The sequence below is a fragment of the Thermobia domestica genome, chromosome 2 (assembly GCF_964235325.1).
Source record: "Thermobia domestica chromosome 2, izTheDome1.hap1.1, whole genome shotgun sequence".
In the NCBI taxonomy this organism is placed as follows: domain Eukaryota; kingdom Metazoa; phylum Arthropoda; class Insecta; order Zygentoma; family Lepismatidae; genus Thermobia; species Thermobia domestica.
The window spans coordinates 101,370,212-101,389,886 of NC_137455.1; the positions used below are offsets into that span (position 1 = coordinate 101,370,212).

General features: G+C 36.1%; 1 non-coding gene across 1 annotated transcript; it reads right to left on the minus strand.

The window, feature by feature from the left end:
- Positions 1-16,400: 16,400 nt before the first annotated feature.
- On the minus strand, positions 16,401-16,473 carry TRNAV-AAC (transfer RNA valine (anticodon AAC)). The gene has a single exon. It is a non-coding gene; the product is annotated as a tRNA-Val (tRNA).
- Between the last annotated feature and the right edge of the window lie 3,202 nt (positions 16,474-19,675).

The following is a 19,675-nucleotide window of genomic DNA, read 5'->3' on the forward strand; positions in this document are numbered from 1 at the left end:
TCCCCCTGGCAAAAGAAAATATAATATCAAATATATACGTACTTTACCGAATTTGAGAATGCTACAGTCATTTTTTTCTAATAAATGAAGAAAATTTTCTTTTGATCAAGCTTTTAGGTTTTATTGTAGGTTACAAAGACCAATGATTCAGCAACAGAACACAGCGCAGCTACACAAAGTCTAATTGCTCATATGCAGGATCACTCGAAAATGGAAGTGGTAACGTATTATAATCTGTAATGCAGAAATATCCACATGGAAAAATGCCAGTACAGTGAGGTAATTTATTATGTAAGAAGGGAGAGAGGAAAAAAATACCGCCCCAGGCCTATTTTACTCACCTTAATCCGGTCCTGGGTACGGAGCAGTATGATTTGATTTGATTTTTAGTTTAGCGTCCCTTTCAGCAGCGAGGCTATATGAGATGTGGATCTACAGCTTAACGTAGAATCCGAACCACATGAGCTCCCACAAGGAAGTGAATCCGGGTCTCCCACGCAGGTTCGATTTCCAGTGGGGGCTCATGTTTTTTCGGATTCCACGTTAAGCTATAAGTCCACGCCTTATATAGCTCGCCTTGCTGGTAAAATGATGGTAAACGATTGAAAATGAAAGTGAATTTTGAAGGATTCATTTTACGGAATCCGAATAATAATAATAATAATAATAATAATAATAATAATAATAATAATAATAATAATAATAATAATAATAATAATAATAATAATAATAATAATAATAATAATAATAATAATAATAATAATAATATCCAGTTCCAAACTCGGGACTACGTGCACATAAAGCTGGCGATTCGACTCGTTAGGAGCTCACATATGATTCAATTATAGATTCACTTTCCAATAAACAGTTTCCATTGTTTTACAACTCAAGACTATATGTAGGGCATTAAAATGAAGGAGAAACATGCAGGTTGACATACTTAAGAATGGCCTGAACTTAGAATAAATTAATTACAAAGCTACAGTTTCCTCTTCTTTGCCTTGAGCAAAACCAACATCATTTTAAGTTACAAACCGTCAAGTAGGTACTAGTAGAAGCACTAAAGAGAATCATATAACCATACCAACAAAACCATGGATTTCGTAATTGGACAGTTGCCTCAAATAATTTTTTAGTTGACCATCATATACTTTAATAATAACCCATCGGAAGGTTATTGACAGTGCTCTGGAGAACAACAATCTATAATATTCTCAAAAAAAGACAAAACTAAATGTGCCTGGAGATAATTTTTAAGAATGTCTACACACGGAGACTATTGCTTAATAATTAACACTCATCCGACTTCAGAAAGTGAAAAGAAATAAAAAAATAGTGTTGTTAAAACTTGATCATCACGTACCGAACATCTGTACATGTGACTAAGGGCTACCATTATTTTTAGAGTAAATTCGACGTTTCCTTTGAAAAAAAAAAAAGAAAGAAAGAGAAGGAACCTGAGAAAAAGAGACCTATCTAACGTACTTTTATGTTGATAGTAGGTTTTACGAAGCATATTCATTACAAATTCAACTTTTTGATTATTGGATATCTACAGTCTTTTATTAATCTTATCCCTATTTCATAAAACTTTTTAAAAAGTAGTCTGTCAGTATTTTTTAAAAATGTTTTAATTGTTAGCAAATGAGCTATGTTATGCACTACAGGATGGACCAATGCATTGCCTTCTTTTGCTACTGCTGGGGGCATCCATGTTATTGACGGTAAAATATACTATGGCCAGAAATATTGTCCCAAATATTAATTGGGCAGTCCTTTTTTACATGTTCATGCTGACTGAAAGAGAGAGTTAATGAAGATGGCACTTAGGTTAAATAATAATAATAATAATAATAATAATAATAATAATAATAATAATAATAATAATAATAATAATAATAATAATAATAATAATACTTTTATTCGTTCTCGAAATATATTCCTCCGAAGACAGACTAGATTTCCTGTTCCACTTAAACTCGTGTGACGAGATGGCAATACATTGTTTTCCGCACTTTTATAGGATTATATTTTATAAAGTTTTGCTACATGATGAGAAGTTTCGAAATTTTTGTAAACATAAATTGTTTTAAGTTTTGTAAACAAATTAGTTGGGAACTGGGCCGGATCTAGGATTCTCTAAAGGGGGGAGGGGGGTGCACCAATAACTGCTAGTACATTTGAATTCAATTTGAAGTTTTTTTTAATGCCTTTAGGCATCTGTGATGTGAATGAGGAATTCCTTTGGAACAGCTAAGTGTCCGCTCTCGATGAATTCTTTTCCTTCAACCTTCAGAAAATTGACTTAAACTATTGATTTTGCAAAACTCATTGCTAGCTTCTCACTTTAGGTAGTGCATATTTCCAACGAAGGGGGGCAGGTGCACATGCACCTTTGCACCCTCCCTAAACCCGGCCCTGGTTGGGAATATAATTTCCGTTTGCTTACACTGAACGTTGTCAGTATGAAATTGATACTTTTGACCAGAGCCTCAATTTGACACTTTTGACCCCCTCCCATATTGAAAGTCCCTCCCGGGGTAAATATGAAATCATCACTGACCCTGGTCATGAAAAAAAAAAGAATGTATTTAAAGCTTTTTGTCAATAAGAAGTTGAACATATATGTATATCGTCGATAATGCGAACGTCAAAAATCCGAACGCGGTCCCTATAAGCTTTTTACATTTTGTCTTAGCGATAGCGATAAACAAACAATAGGGTTGTCAGGCGACCTTTTGTGAATGAAGTCAGTATTTATACAAAAGCGCATTCATATGTAATTGTTTGTCATACATATTCTTATTTTCCCTTGGGCCTCTATAAGTTGTTTTAAGAGTGAGTTACAAGAACAGTGCAATTTAGTGTACGAGTAAGTTCTTCAGAAACATTAAATGTAAGTAGCTTTACGTACGGTATTGTAGTTACTGTATGTACTGAATAACCACTGTTTTGATAGAAGAGCGTACTGTACAGTGCATGTAAGCCTAAATGGAATTTTCTTGGTTATTTTCGAAAATCCGAACAATTTGAAAATCCGAAGTACCTATGGTCCAAATTAGTTCGGATTTTCGACTTCCTACTGTATACATACATACATACATGCATATATATATATATATATATATATATATATATATATATATATATATATATATATATATATATATATATACTATGTGATCAAAAGTATCCGGACACCTGGCTGAAAATGACTTACAAGTTCGAGGCGCCCTTCATCGGTACTGCTGGAATTCAATATGGTGTTGGCCCACCCTTAGCCTTGATGACAGCTTCCACTCTCGCAGGAATACTTTCAATCAAGTGCTGGAAGGTTTCTTGGGGAATGGCACAACATTCTTCACGGAGTGCTGAACTGAGGAGAGGTATCGATGTAGGTCGGTGAGGCCTGGCACGATGTCGGAATTCCAAAACATCGCAAAGGTGTTCTGTAGGATTTAAGTCAGGACTATGTGCAGGCCAGTCAATTACAGGGATGATATGGTCGTGTAACCACTCCGCCACAGGCCGTACAGCATGAACAGGTGTTCGATCGTGTTGAAAGATGCAATCGCCATCCCCGAATTGCTCTTCAACAGTGGGAAGCAAGAAGGTGCTTAAAACATCAATGTAGACCTGCGCTGTGAGAGTGCCACGCAAAACAACAACGGGTGCAAACCCCTTCCAAGAAAATCACGACCAACTATAACACCACGACCTCCGAATTTTATTGTTGGCACTACACACGCTGACAGATGACGTTCACCGGGCACTCGCCATACCCACACCCTGCCATCGGATTGCCACATTGTGTGCCGTGATTTGTCACGCCACACAACGTTTTTCCACTGTTCAATCGTCCAATGTTTACGCTCCTCACACCAAGCAAGGCGTCGTTTGGCATTTACCTGCGTGATGTGTGGCTTATGAGCAGCCGCTCGACCATGAAATCCAAGTTTTCTCACCTCACAGCTAACTGTCATAGTACTTGGAGTGGATCCTGATGCAGTTTGGAATTCCTGTGTGATGGTCTGGATAGATGTCTGCCTATTACACTTTACGACCCTCTTCAAATGTCGACGAGATCACCTGTACGCTTTTGTGCTGTATGTGTCCCTTCACGTTTCCACTTCACTATCACATCAGACACAGTGGCCTAGGGATATTTAGGAGTGTGGAAATCTCGCGTACAGACTTCTGACACAAGTGACATACAATCACCTGACCATGTTCGAAGTCCGTGAGTTTCGCCGAGCGCCCCATTCTGCTTTCTCACGTTGTCTAATGACTACTGAGGTCGCTGATAATGAGTACCTGGCAGTATGTGGCAGCACAATGCACCTATTATGAAAAACGTATGTTTTGAGGGTGTCCGGATACTTTTGAGCACATAGTATATATATATATATATATATATATATATATATATATATATATATATATATATATATATATATATATATATATATATATATATATATATATACACTAAACTTGCAAACCTGCTTCGAGTAACGGAATACAGAAATAATATGATAAGAATGTAAATTATAGGATTTATTTTGTTTTAAATTTGCAACACAGGTGTCCATCTATAGTTTTATTTTCTTACAACAATGCCCACTTCTAAACTTCTCCAAACATGACAGAACTGTTGAAGATCAAAGGTACCGCCAACGAAGCGTAGAGACTTTCTTACCACAAATTAAGAAATCGTGTCTTAGTTGCTGTTTTCTCTTTTGCAATATTGCTCTTTCCCAATATAGTTCGACGATATTTCATGCCTGTCTTCTGTGGCTTATCAATCAGTTATTGGCCATTACATATGCTTGTCTTCATGCCAATGAGGTAAGGAAAAGAGGAAGGACCGGCGCTGACCTCTAGGGTAAAGTTATGGATAAACAATGGGGAAAAAATGAGGAAATAACCACATGTGTTTCAGCCTAGGCTCAGTTAATTCTCTTGCGCAAGGTCATAAGATGGGAACAATTTTTAATCGATTACAGAAAATTATATTGTTGCAGCAATATTTTGTGGATTTGTTTCAAAGGTTCATCATCACTAAGCTGAAATATAGAAAAACTGCAACAGATGATCGTGAGGTCCTTGCATACATAAACAGATTGTAATGAATAGCTCTCTATATTGTAATCTACAAAATGATTTATGGGATAGTTTCTATGAAGAATCAATAGTACCTGCAGTGACGTATTTAGGAGAGTAGGTATCGGGCTCAAGCCCCCCCCCCCCGAAATAAATAAATGTGTATATATAGTATACATAATAACTATACACCTACATAGACCCAGTATGTATACCCACTCAAGAAAATGTGCATAGCCCCCCCAAAACAAAATCCTAAATACGCCACTGAGTACCTGAGAGACAGAAACGTGGAAGCGGTTTTTAAACGATCTTTATTCAGAAACGACAATATTGAAACATGTCATTGCCAAAGTGATTGCGATGTTGAAGTCAATGGCAGCTATCGAGGGAAGTGATATCGGTAAAAATCAACATTGGTGACTTCCCTCAATTACCGTTACTAGTTAAAGTTCAATTTGCTTGATGGACATCTGAAAAGTTTGCTAAACATATTTAGGGCTGCTCATCATTTCAGGACAGCGAGAGGCATTTAAATTGGCTGTATAAGCAAAATGCCACTGGCTTAATTAACTTTATTTTAATTGTATATAATGTCTGAGTTAGTGTATATTAAAAGAAAAGCATGATGGCCCTATTTAACATTTTCCCTCCGTCTTTGGCCATCAAAAAGTGCTCCCCCTCAATATCAATAAATACCGGTACAAGAAATTTGAAACAAATTTCTGAGATCGGGTCCATCATTTTGACCTGCCCTATACACGTATTTCAAAACAAAACCGACAACGTTTAGGAGGTGATTCCTGACACCAAGATAAGATGAAAAGTATAGACCAACCTGGATGCACAAATTCTTCCTTTCGGAGTTGTAAGCTGCCGAAAACATGATAATAATAATAATAATAATAATAATAATAATAATAATAATAATAATAATAATAATAATAATAATAATAATAATAATAATAATAACTTTAAAGGTTCATAGCTCCAAAACTATGGGACCTACCGTAGTCAGGAAAGGACTTCACTGAGGAACTAATATGTGTGTTTTCCAAAAATACATGTTTCAAAATCCTAAGGTACTCCCACAACAATTTTTATAGAGGGAGTTTGACTACGGGCATATAATTTGAAGTACCCCCCAACTACCTCCATAAAAATTGTTGCGGAAATACCGCAGGATTCTGAAACTTAGATATTTGGATAGCGCACATACTATCATAGTTCCTAAGTGAAGTCTTGATCCGACTACGGTAGGTCTTATAATTTGGGAGCTATGAATCTTTAAAGTATTTGTTTATATGTTTTTGGCACCCTATAACTCCAAAAAGAAGCATTTGTGCACCCAGGTTGGTCTCTTATCTTGGTGTCAGGAATCACCTCCCAAACGTTGTCGGTTTTGTTTTGAAACACCCTGTATATACAACAGGTAAGTCAAAACGATGTTCCCAACTTCGTTAATTTATTATTCTAACAGTTAGGAGCTTTCCTTACCAACATTTTTTTCCAGGAATATAATCTCAAAAACTTTTTTTTTTCTTTTTCTATTGCAGAGGTGTAGTTACGTAGACATCCATTAAGAGACAGTTTAGTCCAAGTGAGCAATATGGCTTCTACCGGTCAGAGGGCATTCTGTGTGCTTGATTTTCATGAGACTAAATCCACTGTACAAGTTCAACGACAGTTCTGTGTAAAATTTAGGGCATTTTTGCCGCCATTTGCTACAACTGTGGTTGAATTGCGTGAGCATGTGGCTGAAGCTGTGGTCGATATATACCCTGACTTGCTAGGAGGAGTTTTGCAGAAACTTGATTATAGACCAGATGTATGTCGTGTAACTCGTGGATTGTATATTGAACATAATATATTAGAAAAAAAAAACTTATTGAGTTTATCAATCAGTGTGTGAAATCTCAGTTTACATACGTGTTATTAAAAAAAATCATTGAAATCAGGAACATCATTTTGACTCCCTCTATATATAAAGATTGAAGGATTTATGCATAAGCTAAATTTGTGGGTACAGAGAATTGAAAATAGGTTGCTCGAGATGTTCCCAAAGTCTGGCCCTTTGCTGACGGTAATAAAGTGGTGATGGACTTAATTAAAGAACATTTACAAATCCTGCAGCAGAAATTAAAAGAAGAAAAAAAAGTATTTCAAAGAAAGTGTTCAAGGTTTCGACTGGGTTCGTGACCCATTCGTTGTGAATTCAGAACATCTTCCAATTGATATACAAGAACTCTCAGATTTAAAAGTCAACAGAACAGTGAAACTGAAACTTCTTGAAGTTCCTTTAGATACATTTTGGTTTTGACAATAAGAGTGAATACTCAGCTACCTTCAACATGGCAGTTAATGCGTTATTGCCATTTTCAAGTAGATAAAAAAAAAAAAAAAAGAGAGAGAGGGAGATCTGCATTGTCAACGATTCCTGCACGGATCAGCCGCCTGAGTACAGTTAAGTAGACAGTAGTATCACATTTAAGGTATGAGTAAAATTATTTACTTTAATAGTAATAGAAAAGTATTTTCTACAGTAGAATAATTTCATATATGAAGCTTATTACCTTTATTTGCTATAATGCGCTTTAATTCATTTAATAAATTATTAATAAATGCAGGTTTCGATTTTTTTATTTCTGTTTAATAATAATAATAATAGATTAATTACAGTATGGATTTATACGTTTTGGTGTGCCGCGTTGAGTCAAATAATTCAACCTGTACCGCGAGTAGAAAACGGTTCCGGAACACTGCTTCACAGAATAAGATCGGTAAATCTTAGCGTATGATCACACTTGGAAACTACAAAGTGAAGTTCCAACATGTCACTCTTCAAAATAACCACTCAAGGAAATCCGCACTCTTGAAGCACATCATGGTAATTCCAGAGGCATGTGAGGAGATTGAAGACAATCCTTTGACGTACTTTAAACACATAACACAACCCGAAGTTTGACGTAATATGAATCAGCACTAAATAATACATCTTAGTAAGTCAATTACATGCGTAACAGATCACAAAAATTATGTATAGCTAAGAAAAACTTAAGGTTTCTTTCTATAGTTGTCCTATATACAGTAGATATAACGGGAAACCTTTTTGTTAAGACGAATAGGAAATGAAATGAAATGAAATCTTTGAATTTTACGTCCCACGTTTATGCCGGTTAGGCTAAAGGAGACGATGATGATGAAAAATGAATGAAATGTTGGAATGAATAAAGTGGGAGGAAACGGGAGAATCCCGAGAAAGCCCACGAGCACAGTTAAGACGAATTGGTTACTTGCGAACCGTGGTGCATGGAATCATATCAATTTGCTGGAAGTAACTATCCAGTAAAACAATATTTTCCATAATACCTATCATTTCGTGTGAATAACGGCTCTAATTATAATATTATAATAATGAATAGTAATACGACTCTTATTGTCGCTACTAATATCGAGGAAGTTAAAATTATAAAATTTGTAAGAGCATAATATTTGCTCATTGTACTGTATGGATGGGAAAGTGATCGTTAAAATGACGGAGTGAATACGAGGTAAGACTGTTCAAAAATACAAATCTTAAGAAAAAGGAATTGTGCCAAAGAGAAATAAAGAGGGAATTGAGAAATTACGTAACGCGGAACTCCGCAATATACTATACATATGAGTATCACCGGATATTATACAAGTGGCTGGTTTGTTGATTTGGAATTTTAACGTCACTCTCAGCACCAAAGGTATATGAGACAGGAACCTATAGATTAATATGGAATTCAGACTACATATGCTCCCACTCGGAAATTGTTAGGCGTTGAAGAACAATATATTGGTGCCACATATTTTCGAAGGAAAATTAGTCCAGAAAGGTATAAATTAGTACTGTTAAAATTCGAATATGGAAGTCTTCGAATATTCGTTTGATTTTATTTTAGTTTAGCGTGTCTTTCAGCAGCGAGGCTACATGAGACGTGGACCTACAGCTTAACGTGGGATCCGAACCCGAGTCTCTCGAATATTCGTCAATCGAATATTTAAAAAAATCTTTATTCGAAAATTAATAATGAGCATTCGAATAATGTTAACAGCACTAGTACTAATTGATCTCATAGGTAACTCTTTATGAATATGTTTTTATTATTCTAGTCGTATTTGTGTTGATCTGAATTAGTATTACAAAAATAGAGTTTTGGGAATAACAAAATCGAATCGATTCACCCGCGAGATATTGTACAGATCGATACCCATAAGATGATGAATGGATACATATTTTATATAGAAACATGTAAAGTTGTAGATGGAAATTCTTAGGTAAGAAACTAAGATGAGAAGATAAGTAAAACAAAATCGTCAGGAGATAGGATATCAATTCCAATGGGATTCGTTTGATACATAATTAAGATTTAATAATATTATTTTGTTTCTGCGGCAATAAGTTTATGGGTTGCTTAAGGCATAAGGCATATTTGCTGATATAAGACACACTTTTTTTTTTCTTTGAGAATAAGCAAAACTGGAATACGTCTTTTCGATTATTTCTGTTTCGGTAAGTACTCTGATGTCTTCCAAGCAACAGCATTCTAGCCATGATACAGTTCAGTGACTTATTAGTTTTTTCTCTGGATGGACATCATGCGCTATAGACATTCCCTGACGAGCAAGCAAATTCTACATTTGGTTAAATACTAGCTGAAATGCACATTTCTCGCACGAACAAAATAAGTTTATCGAAAGTATTTGAATCTCTTTCCCTCGTAGGATGTGCATAGAAGGATAAATTTGGACTTAAATGGTATCGGGTATGTTACTATTCATCTCAGCGATCCCGAAAACTAGGATTGGAAACTGATATCTGTTTGCATGTTAGCCTCCATCACCCCTTCTTTTCTCTTTGCCAAAAGTGTGTTGAAGAATCTAAGTTAGGTTAGGGTCAACTCGTATACCAAAAACTCATCAAAATCAGCGCAATGATCTAGGACGAACTAGAGAGCAAACATCGTTATATTCATTTCTGTATTAAACAATGGCGTAACTAAAGGCCTCCCGCAGATAGCGTGGAGTGGGGCCCTTCACTACGTCCCACTTCACGAATTGGGGGGCCCCTAATAGCTTCGGGCCCCCGCAATGCGGGGTCCGCGAGGCCCTTATTTATGCTTCTGCTATATAGATCGTTAACTCCGCATGTTTCTTACTAAATATTGCCTTGTTTATAAAAAAGAAAGAACAATGGAATGAAATCTTTCAGTTTTACGTCCCACGTTATGCCGGCTAGGCTAAAAAAGACAGTGATTACAACAAATGAATGAAATGGTAGAATGAAGAAAGTAAGAGAAAATGGGAAAACCCCAAGAAAATTCACGCATACGGTGTTTCTCCACCACAAAGTTTACTTGGCGTGAGCGGGAACCAGGGACACCACGTACCAGGGGTGAACGCTCTACCACTGAGCCACCGCTGCACCCCCCAAAAAAGAAAGATAAAGATCTTTATAAAATGATACATGATGATGATCTTTCTTAAAATCGAATACAGGAAACAGGGTGCGTCTCATATGTGGACAAATACGGTTATACACCTAGTTTTGCATGGAAGTCTGTACCAGGTCACGTTATAAAAATGTAACGTTCTAGGCCTTGAAGTGCCTCATAAATATTTTGCCATTCATTCTAAGAAGAAAATATATCTCATTGTTAGACTAACGAATTCTAAATTAAGAGTTTTACATACAACTAGATTTGGTGCTAATGACCATATCATTATATTTTGATTAAATTAATGTTGATATACAATTGCTCTGATTAGGTCTTTTAAGAGAAAATGAAATACACAGAAGAATGTAATTTTAATAGGAAATCTATACCATATATTAACACCTTCAATCCTAGATCCTGTTGCGATTCGAAGTAACTTATTAACGCAAACGAACCAAGCCAGACTCTAGCTCGGTAATATTGTTGGAATTTCACCCAATCATGCCAATAAATGTTATATTCATCTTAAAATAGAGTGTTTAAAAATTATTTTCTACTTTTTATTTTGCATGACTACCTTTTTTCTACACTTGATATATACATCTTTTAAAAATGCCCTAAACGGTTAGGAAACTGAAATTATAACATACAAGTCTAGGAAAGAAAGAGTTAAAATGCCACATATATATGGTTGTGGCTAATCCTTTTCGACAATGAGATCTTGTGAGTCACAAGCTCTAGAAATGTGCCCGTTTCCAGTGGCTGATTCTAATTTTTGTATAGATTTGAAAGTTCTTATTGAAATTAAAAAATAAAAATATTATTTTTCTATCCAACGTTTTAGAGGTCGTTTGGAGTCTATTAACATTAACGCTAGGGCGCTGCTAAGATTTATATCCTTATGTTAGGCAACCACTAGAAGATCTCTGTATAGCAGGTTGACGGATACTGCAGGCGTTTTTACTTTAATGTGAATGGCGAAACTATTACACGCTACCAACTTCAAAGGCCTGTAGAGCCACAATAAGGATATGGTTTTATAAGAAAAGAAATAAAATGGCATAATCTATCACTTCTCCAAATTTGTCACAAACTCAGCTCAACATCTGTATGTTCAAATGTTATGCTCATATGTTTGTCTATAGAAATTCACTCTTGTGAGTCCTCCCGTCCTTCACTCGTGTCTATAAAATTACACGTACAAATATAATAAGCAAGTACAGGGAAGCCCAAAATAAACCGAACCGGACATGAAATTAAGTTTAGGAATTAGATTTTCGGGCTTTCGCCAGCTATGATCATGCTAATCCGATCCCTCAACGATCATACTGCTCGGGAAATTGGGGAGAAAAAAAGAAATGTGGAAGGAAGGAAGCAGCCTGGGACGTGGGAGATGAGAAACTGGAAAGCACTAGAAGATCTCTGTATAGCAGGTTGACGGATACTGCAGGCGTTTTTACTTTAATGTGAATAAGTATTCCACGTATTCTTTTATATCCGCTCAAAGTTAATGTATTTCGTTCATAGCTTGCTACGTGGAATACGAAATATAATTGTGTATCGCTACGTTGAATACACCAATGCTTTTCGGTTTCTCATCTTCCATGTGTGGTTCTGTTTACCTTGGGCCACCCTGTATGAAAGAGATTGAATGTTTATATTAGAATGATGTGCTATGTAGACAGCGCGGGTTGAGATAGTTGATAATTAATCTTTTATAAGTAATGGATAAAGTCAACACATACTCAGTGCCATTACACCTCTTTTTACTAGTTAACATAAATAATATTGAAAAAAAATGGAAAATAAATCATATAATGTTTATTTAGATAAGATACCAGTGTTGATCAAGAAGCTCAACTTGCCAAAGTGTTAATATATATACATTCATTGGCCTCTGCTTGTAATTCTAGTGGGATAACAAGCACAGGTATGTTAAGGTTCTGATATTTAGTGTAAGAAACTCGAGGTTTGATCCCAAGTGATCCCATATTTTCACGTCTCAAATTTTACATATATAGCCTTAATTTCGATATCACTGCTAAAGTCCATTTACAAAATAACATTCTATTGTTTGTAAGTCTATTGTCAGTATTTTCGATGAACATAAAGATTTCGTTATACTTTCTCTAGAGCAGTCCTGTTCAAAAAAATATTGTCCACCTATCTTGCTTTAAAAGTCTGTATTCTGGCAACCGTAAGTAGGAAATTTAAAACTTTCTCTCTAAATAGAGATCCCAACTGTCCAAAGAAAATTCACATTTCTTCGATTTAATTTCAACTGTATAGAAGAGTACAGAGCTTTCCAGAGAGAAGTGTATCACCAGGTGTTTTTGAACAAGACTATACATAAGGATTGCGTCTATCTTATCTAATACAGAACACCTGTTCGATTCCCGTTGAGAATCTGTGTTATTCACATAGGTGTCAATCCCTCCAAGGGCTTGAGCACATTTGCCAAATTTATCAATCTGTTCAAAAGCTTTATTATTATTCTCTCTTAATTTACCGTTATTTCTCCAAACTTACCATTCTCCATTTCATTGCACTGTACCTTTTCAATGAAAAATTATGTCCTCCCACATAATGTGATGGGCGCAATCTGCGCTCTAAAACCCGCCTTTGGGCACCTCTGGTTGTTCGTATCCCATGTTAAAGTTAGATCCACATAACACTTGGGCAATGCACGTTAGGAACTTTTATTTCCACAGAAAGTAAGAAAATGAAATGAAATCTTTCAGTTTAACGTGTCATGATTACGCCGCTTTTGCTAAGGAAAGATGATTATTAAAGCAAGTAAATGATGATGGAAGAATTGATGGAATGAAAAAGTGGGAGGAAACGGGAGTGCCCTGAGAAAACCCATGGACACGATATTGTCCACCATAAACTTACTAAGTCAGGAATCGAACTAGGAACCTCACCTACACCAGGGGTAATTGTTCTATCATTTGAGCCACCGTACCCCCCCCCCCCCCGAGAAACCAACAAGCAACTAACAACTCACTAAGCTTATAATATCAACTGTATGCTGAATAACATGATGCACATTGTCATCGTTGTGAAACAAGTACCTTATTTTGTGTTAACAGTCTCCATAGATTAAATCTACGTTATTTCAACGATGTATTGCGTACACGGAATTGCACTCTTTCCATCCATAATCCTTCAGCTCATACTGTGTGCTAGGGACAAAACCCTTTTAAATCCAGAGAGCTCTTAGGGAAATTATAAGCAGGTTTTCACTTACGAAACTGCTGCGCTCATCCTATTTACCTTAGATTCATGGTTCTATGTCATTGTCGTTAGAATAAAGTAGCCTTTCTATTGACGGCATTCGCATGAGTAAAGATCAACAAATTTGGCAGAGATTCGGGAAATTTTTCCACAAAAGATTATTTTTTCTAAATTTGGGTGCGTGTACAGAATAACTAGATTCTGGTACGTGCACACATTGTATCTTGAAAAATACCATATATCATAGGTTATATACTTACCAAGTTTTATTAAAATACGATTAGTAAAAAAAAAAAAAAAAAAAAATCATATTACAACGTTTCGAAAAACAAAAATCATTTAAAAAAGCCCCTGTTCGTATCCTAATTACAGTATCTTAGGCTCATGGTCCGCACATCTTTGTCTTTAAAATGAAGTAGAGATTGAATATTTTACGCATGTTCACTGGCGCAAATCCTGGGGGATAAGGGGAACATGCTCCTCCAATCTTAGAACTAGGGGACTGCCCCCGAATAATCCGATTTGAAATGTGTGTTTTTGGGGAGAAATGTGATAATTTGTGTCCGATTGCTACAAGGGAAAGTGAGATGAAATTGATGTCCCCCAGAATAAGCCTCAAATTTGCTAGCCTCCCAATGTTGAAGACAACTCTGCTCCCCTGATCCACCACAGCATTGTTTTTCAATTTCATAAATATTTTGAATGCCACTTACAAAAAAACAAAAAAGCTTATGGGAACAGTCTTACGCCCCCCTCCAATATTAAATATAGATTTACGCCGCTGCGCATGTTTACACTCCATAAATTCGGAAAATTTTCTGGAACTTTTCCTGAACACAAGTGATGTTTTTACATTTGGGTTCCTATATACCAAAATATGTTACTGCCAAAGATATGGAAATATTCCTCTCTTTGAGTTCCCTCGTGGCTACATGGATAGCGTGCGCGCCTTTGCCGTGGGACACCAGGGTTCGATTCCACCGGAAGTTCATTCACCGGTAGATCCACACTTCATATAGCCTCGCTGCTAAGTAGAACGCTAAACCCAAATCCAAATCCCTATTCCTCTCTCTCTCTTATTGATTTTGATGTTTTCATTTATTATTAATCAAAACGTATACAGTTCGCAAACTCAGGGTAGATAATGTCCCACCCACAAAGATCAAAATAATTGGCGCCCCTGCTTCTAATAGATCCCTACGAATTTTCAAATTTATGCACACTATAAAAAATAGGGCTAAACACACGGAGAACAATACAGTTATTTTTTATGTAGTTTAACGTCCCAATTATGCATCTAGGCTAAGGGATACTATTATGATGAGATAGATGATACTGATGGAATGAAGGAAATGGGAGAAAACTCACATACACAAAGTTTGTCCATCCCAAAGTTCACTTGGCGAAAGTTGGGATTGAACCAGGAACCGCACGCAACAGATGGATAATTAAGTAAAGAACGACATTGGATTATTAGAGGAAGTTTAGACAAACGTAACTGAAACACATAAAACAGTCAGTATTTAAAAGTTTACTCAAAAATGCAATTTATAAAAGAACAACTGTAGGTTTAGTATATATAAAGCTATATCAATTGTAGGAGGCACGTTGGAAATCAGAACGTTTGAATGTGTTTAAGATCCTAGGAATATAGACAGTTAGTTGGCCCAACAGTGGGAACCGGTAGGCTAGCCAACTGCTAACATTGGTTCTACGTTATAATTAGCTGCTTTATCGTGCATTTGCCAGCTAATTTAATTGTCAACGTAACTGTTACGAAAAAAAAAAAAATACAATTGCATTGTGACAAGTGCGACATCAAAACATTTGGATAAATGACGAGAAATTGTTCTTTGGTCAACATAGTTACATTTCGAACTATATTATTAGATCAACATATTTTATAACGTTTTTATTGTAATTATCAACTGTCGAGTGCCGACCATAAGCCGTGAAGGTCTTACCAAGTGTGCTGCTAGGGTAGTAGTAGGCCTAGTATTTTTTAGAGGGCGGGGCATGACAAAAGAATTTAGGGATCGTGTCAGAAAACATAGGGGGAGGATGGGCATCACCGACAATGTCGGAAAGCAATGGGAGGCCAATATATATATATATATATATATATATATATATATATATATATATATATATATATATATATATATATATGACATATTCCCTTCCCCTCCCCTGCCAGAGTGTCCTGCTGCTTACAGATATGCCACTTTAAGTCATAATTATAGCATTGCTTAATTTTAACGACACAAAAGTAGAAAGAAAAACTAAGATTCACATTAACAGTGTCTTACGTTAGTATCGGTCGTGCAGAGTATAAAAATAAATAAATGACTATATCGAACCCAATCGGAAAACATGAATCAGATATTTTAACCTAAAGATTTTTTCCAGATAAAAAAAAAAAAAAAACTTTTAATATCTTTACTGTAATGAACTAGATGTTAACGTTCAATAAGCTTGCAATTTACTTTTTTAAATTACTCACATTTGTAAATTATGCGTAAAAGGATTTTAAGAGTTAAAAACATACTTATGAAGCTTTTAGAATTACAATTGAAAAAAGAAAAAAAAAGTAACTGTTTCCGCCCGGGATCGAACCGGGGACCTTCCGCGTGTTAGGCGGATGTGATAACCACTACACCACGGAAACAGCTGACGCTCACACTCTAATCAAACGAGTAAAATAGAGTTAGATGTTCTATATGCGTAAGCCATGAATCTTAGAAAGTAATCTTTTTGTTTTTTCGTTTTTAGGTGAAGGTTCAATGTTAATTTTTTCCCCTTCTTACAAGTGGAACCGATGTATAAGAAAACGAACTGAAACATAAAAATTAAGATAGGAAAGAAAGCTGAGGAAAATGTGGAATATCGATTTCCTAAAATGAAATTCAAACAGGAGACTGAACTAATATAAACGAATTATAAAGGAATTTAAGAAACAGAACACGAGGTTAAACGTGCTTTTTAAATTTTAACCATGTGCTTTAACTAATCCGTGATATTTAATTTCCTTTTTCAGCTTGTTTTGTATCAGTCAAGTTCACGTCCATGCGTTGTTGGTCTTCAATTGAAGGGTAAGGCAGAAAAAGAAGGAATGTCACAAAACTATTTTCAAGAAAACGACGTTTTAATATTGAAAACTACGTACAAAATGAATAGGGTTATCAAATCTTTTGCCCATTTCCTTGGACATTTCTACTTCTACGCATGCATGCAGTGGCGGCGTAAGGGCGGGGCGAACGGTGCCCTCGCCCCGGGCCCCGCTTTCTGGGGGCCCCCGGCGGTAGGTAAAAAATAATTACTAAGGAACTTTGTTAGCATGAGCCGTACAAGAGCTGTTAAGGTTTATAATCCACGCCTTCCCTAAAAGGAAATGCAATTAATTGTCAATCGATATTACACCAAATGACGGATGAAACAACAGAAATATCTGTCTAATAAAGGTAATCAGTGTCGGATTTCCGTATAAGCTATACAAGCTATACGCTTCGGGCCTCACTCTCTTGGAGACCGAAAGAAATTTAAAGAAAAACAACTGAATGTAGATTAAAAAATAAATAAAATAAAAGTTTCATTATCTTCAAAGGCTCCCAAAGAAATTTAAAGGAAAAGGCTCTGAATATAGGTGAAAAATAAAGTAAACGTTTCATTTTTGGGACCCCCAAGAAAATCAAAGAAAAAAGTTGAATGTAGGTGAAAAATAAATAAAATAAAAGTTTCACTTTGTTCAATAACCTCAGAGAAATTTAAAGTTAAAAGCTGTGTAGATTAAAATATAATAAAAGAGACTCAAAGTATATTGTATTGTTTACATTCTAAGGTCTTATGATGCAAGTAATGGGGCCCTATCTGCTAGCCTGCTTCCTAAAACATCACTGTTTATTTATTTGTTCACATATCAGTTCAAGAGAAGGGTAAGAAGGGATGAACGTAATGAGGGTACTAGTAATCTGTTGCTAACTGAAAGCTCTTTGGTGCAGACGCTATAGTCGCAGATTCACTTGTTTTTCTTCTGTCTTTTCATTTGTCCTTTACAAGTCGAATTTTCAGCGAGCAAAAACCTTTTGCTTAGCTGGTTTCCCCATTTCTGCTCTTGTTTTTTGGCGTATGAATTTACACTTCAGCTTACAAATTTAGAGTGAAGAAAATGTTCAATAAGAAAACAAGTGTTCAAATATTCAAAATACTTCAGCATTATGTTTAATTCGAACTCCTGATTGTTCTCATGTGGAATAGTTGTCACAAATCGTTCGATTTGTTGACATACAACGTGATTCTGTTCAAGTTCGTGAAGCATTTATTGATTTTATCTCTGTCAAAGGAAAGACTGCTGAGAGTATTTCTGCTGAAATACTGAAGTAACTACAACGTGATAGGCTTGATATTAAGATTGCAGGGGCCAATCTTGTGATAAAATCAGCCTACCATGACCGGGCAATATTCTGGAGTTCAAACTTTGATAGGAATATGTCCTTTGGTCATTTTCGTTCCTTGTAACAATAATTCGTTCAACCTTTTGGCTTACATGCTGCGCACGTTAACGTTCTGGCGAACACTTTGTTTGGAGCAATGGAACGTTTTTGGTATTCTTCTCTAGATCTACTCACCGATGGAATGTGGTACAAAATCACGTAAAGATTGGTCTGAAACGTAAAACTGACACTAGATGGAATTCAAAAGCAGAAGCTTTGAAGGCACTTTCTAGTCAATTGGATGAAGTAATTGATCTGTTGGAAGATCTGCGTGACAGTTCGACTGAAACACTTGATACTAGAGGAGATGCTGCTCTTCTTCTTGCAAGCATCCAGTCATTTAACTTCATCGCTTTACTATATTTGTGGTCTGCAGATCTCTGATATATTGATCGGATCCAAAAATTCCTTCAATCTCAGGATGAGTTTCAATCAAACTCTTATTCAATTAGAGAGCCTGATTGACACCATTGATACCTAGAGACTTGAGCTGGGTAAGAAAATCATATCTGCAACTGAAGGAAGTTGCAGGGCATGGAACATAACTGTGGTACATACAGTAGGAGAAGGAGATGCATGGTTGGAGAAGCAAAGTATGAACCCCTGACTGCACAGGTCAAAGTGAAGCTCTCTATCAATGAAATTCTAGATGAGATGAGACAACAAATGTATGATCATTTTACTCAGATGCATGACCTGAACGACAGATTTGTATTCCTGTGTTCTATGGCCAACTTTGTGCAACAGCTAGATGATGAGAGCGAGGAAAGGCTAAAACCATGTTGCTATGATTTGGCTTTGTTCTACCCGAATGACCTGGATGGCTTAGAATTATTTCAGGATTGTAAGGATATAACCTGTTCACTAAGGTGTGCTCAGAAAGCTAAAGAACAGCTTGACTTTTCACCACAAGGCATCCTGAAAGATGCATCTTGAATGGAGCTTGAAATTTACTAAAGTTTGTCAACCTCTCTTCAGATTTTGATAACACTGCACGTATCTGTCGCATCATGTGAAAGGTCTTTCAGCAAAATGAAATTGATAAAATCATACTTGCGTTCCACAATGAGTCAAGAAAGACTCAGGAATGTGGACATTCTTTCTATCGAAAATGAACTAGCATCCACTTTGGATTTTGATAATATAGTTGAGACTTTCACTGCTACCAAAGCAAGGAATGTATCATTCTGAATGTTGGTGGAACAGAGGCTAATATGGTAGCGGAACTACTGTCGAAAGTAGTTTCATGTTTCAAGTAAAGACAATAACAATAAAAAAGTACCAAAAGAGTAATAAAAAGCCGTTAAGATCTGTCAATTGACTCGTGATAGCTGGTAATGAAAAGTAGGATGGTATAACCCGTAATAGAATTCTGTGCTT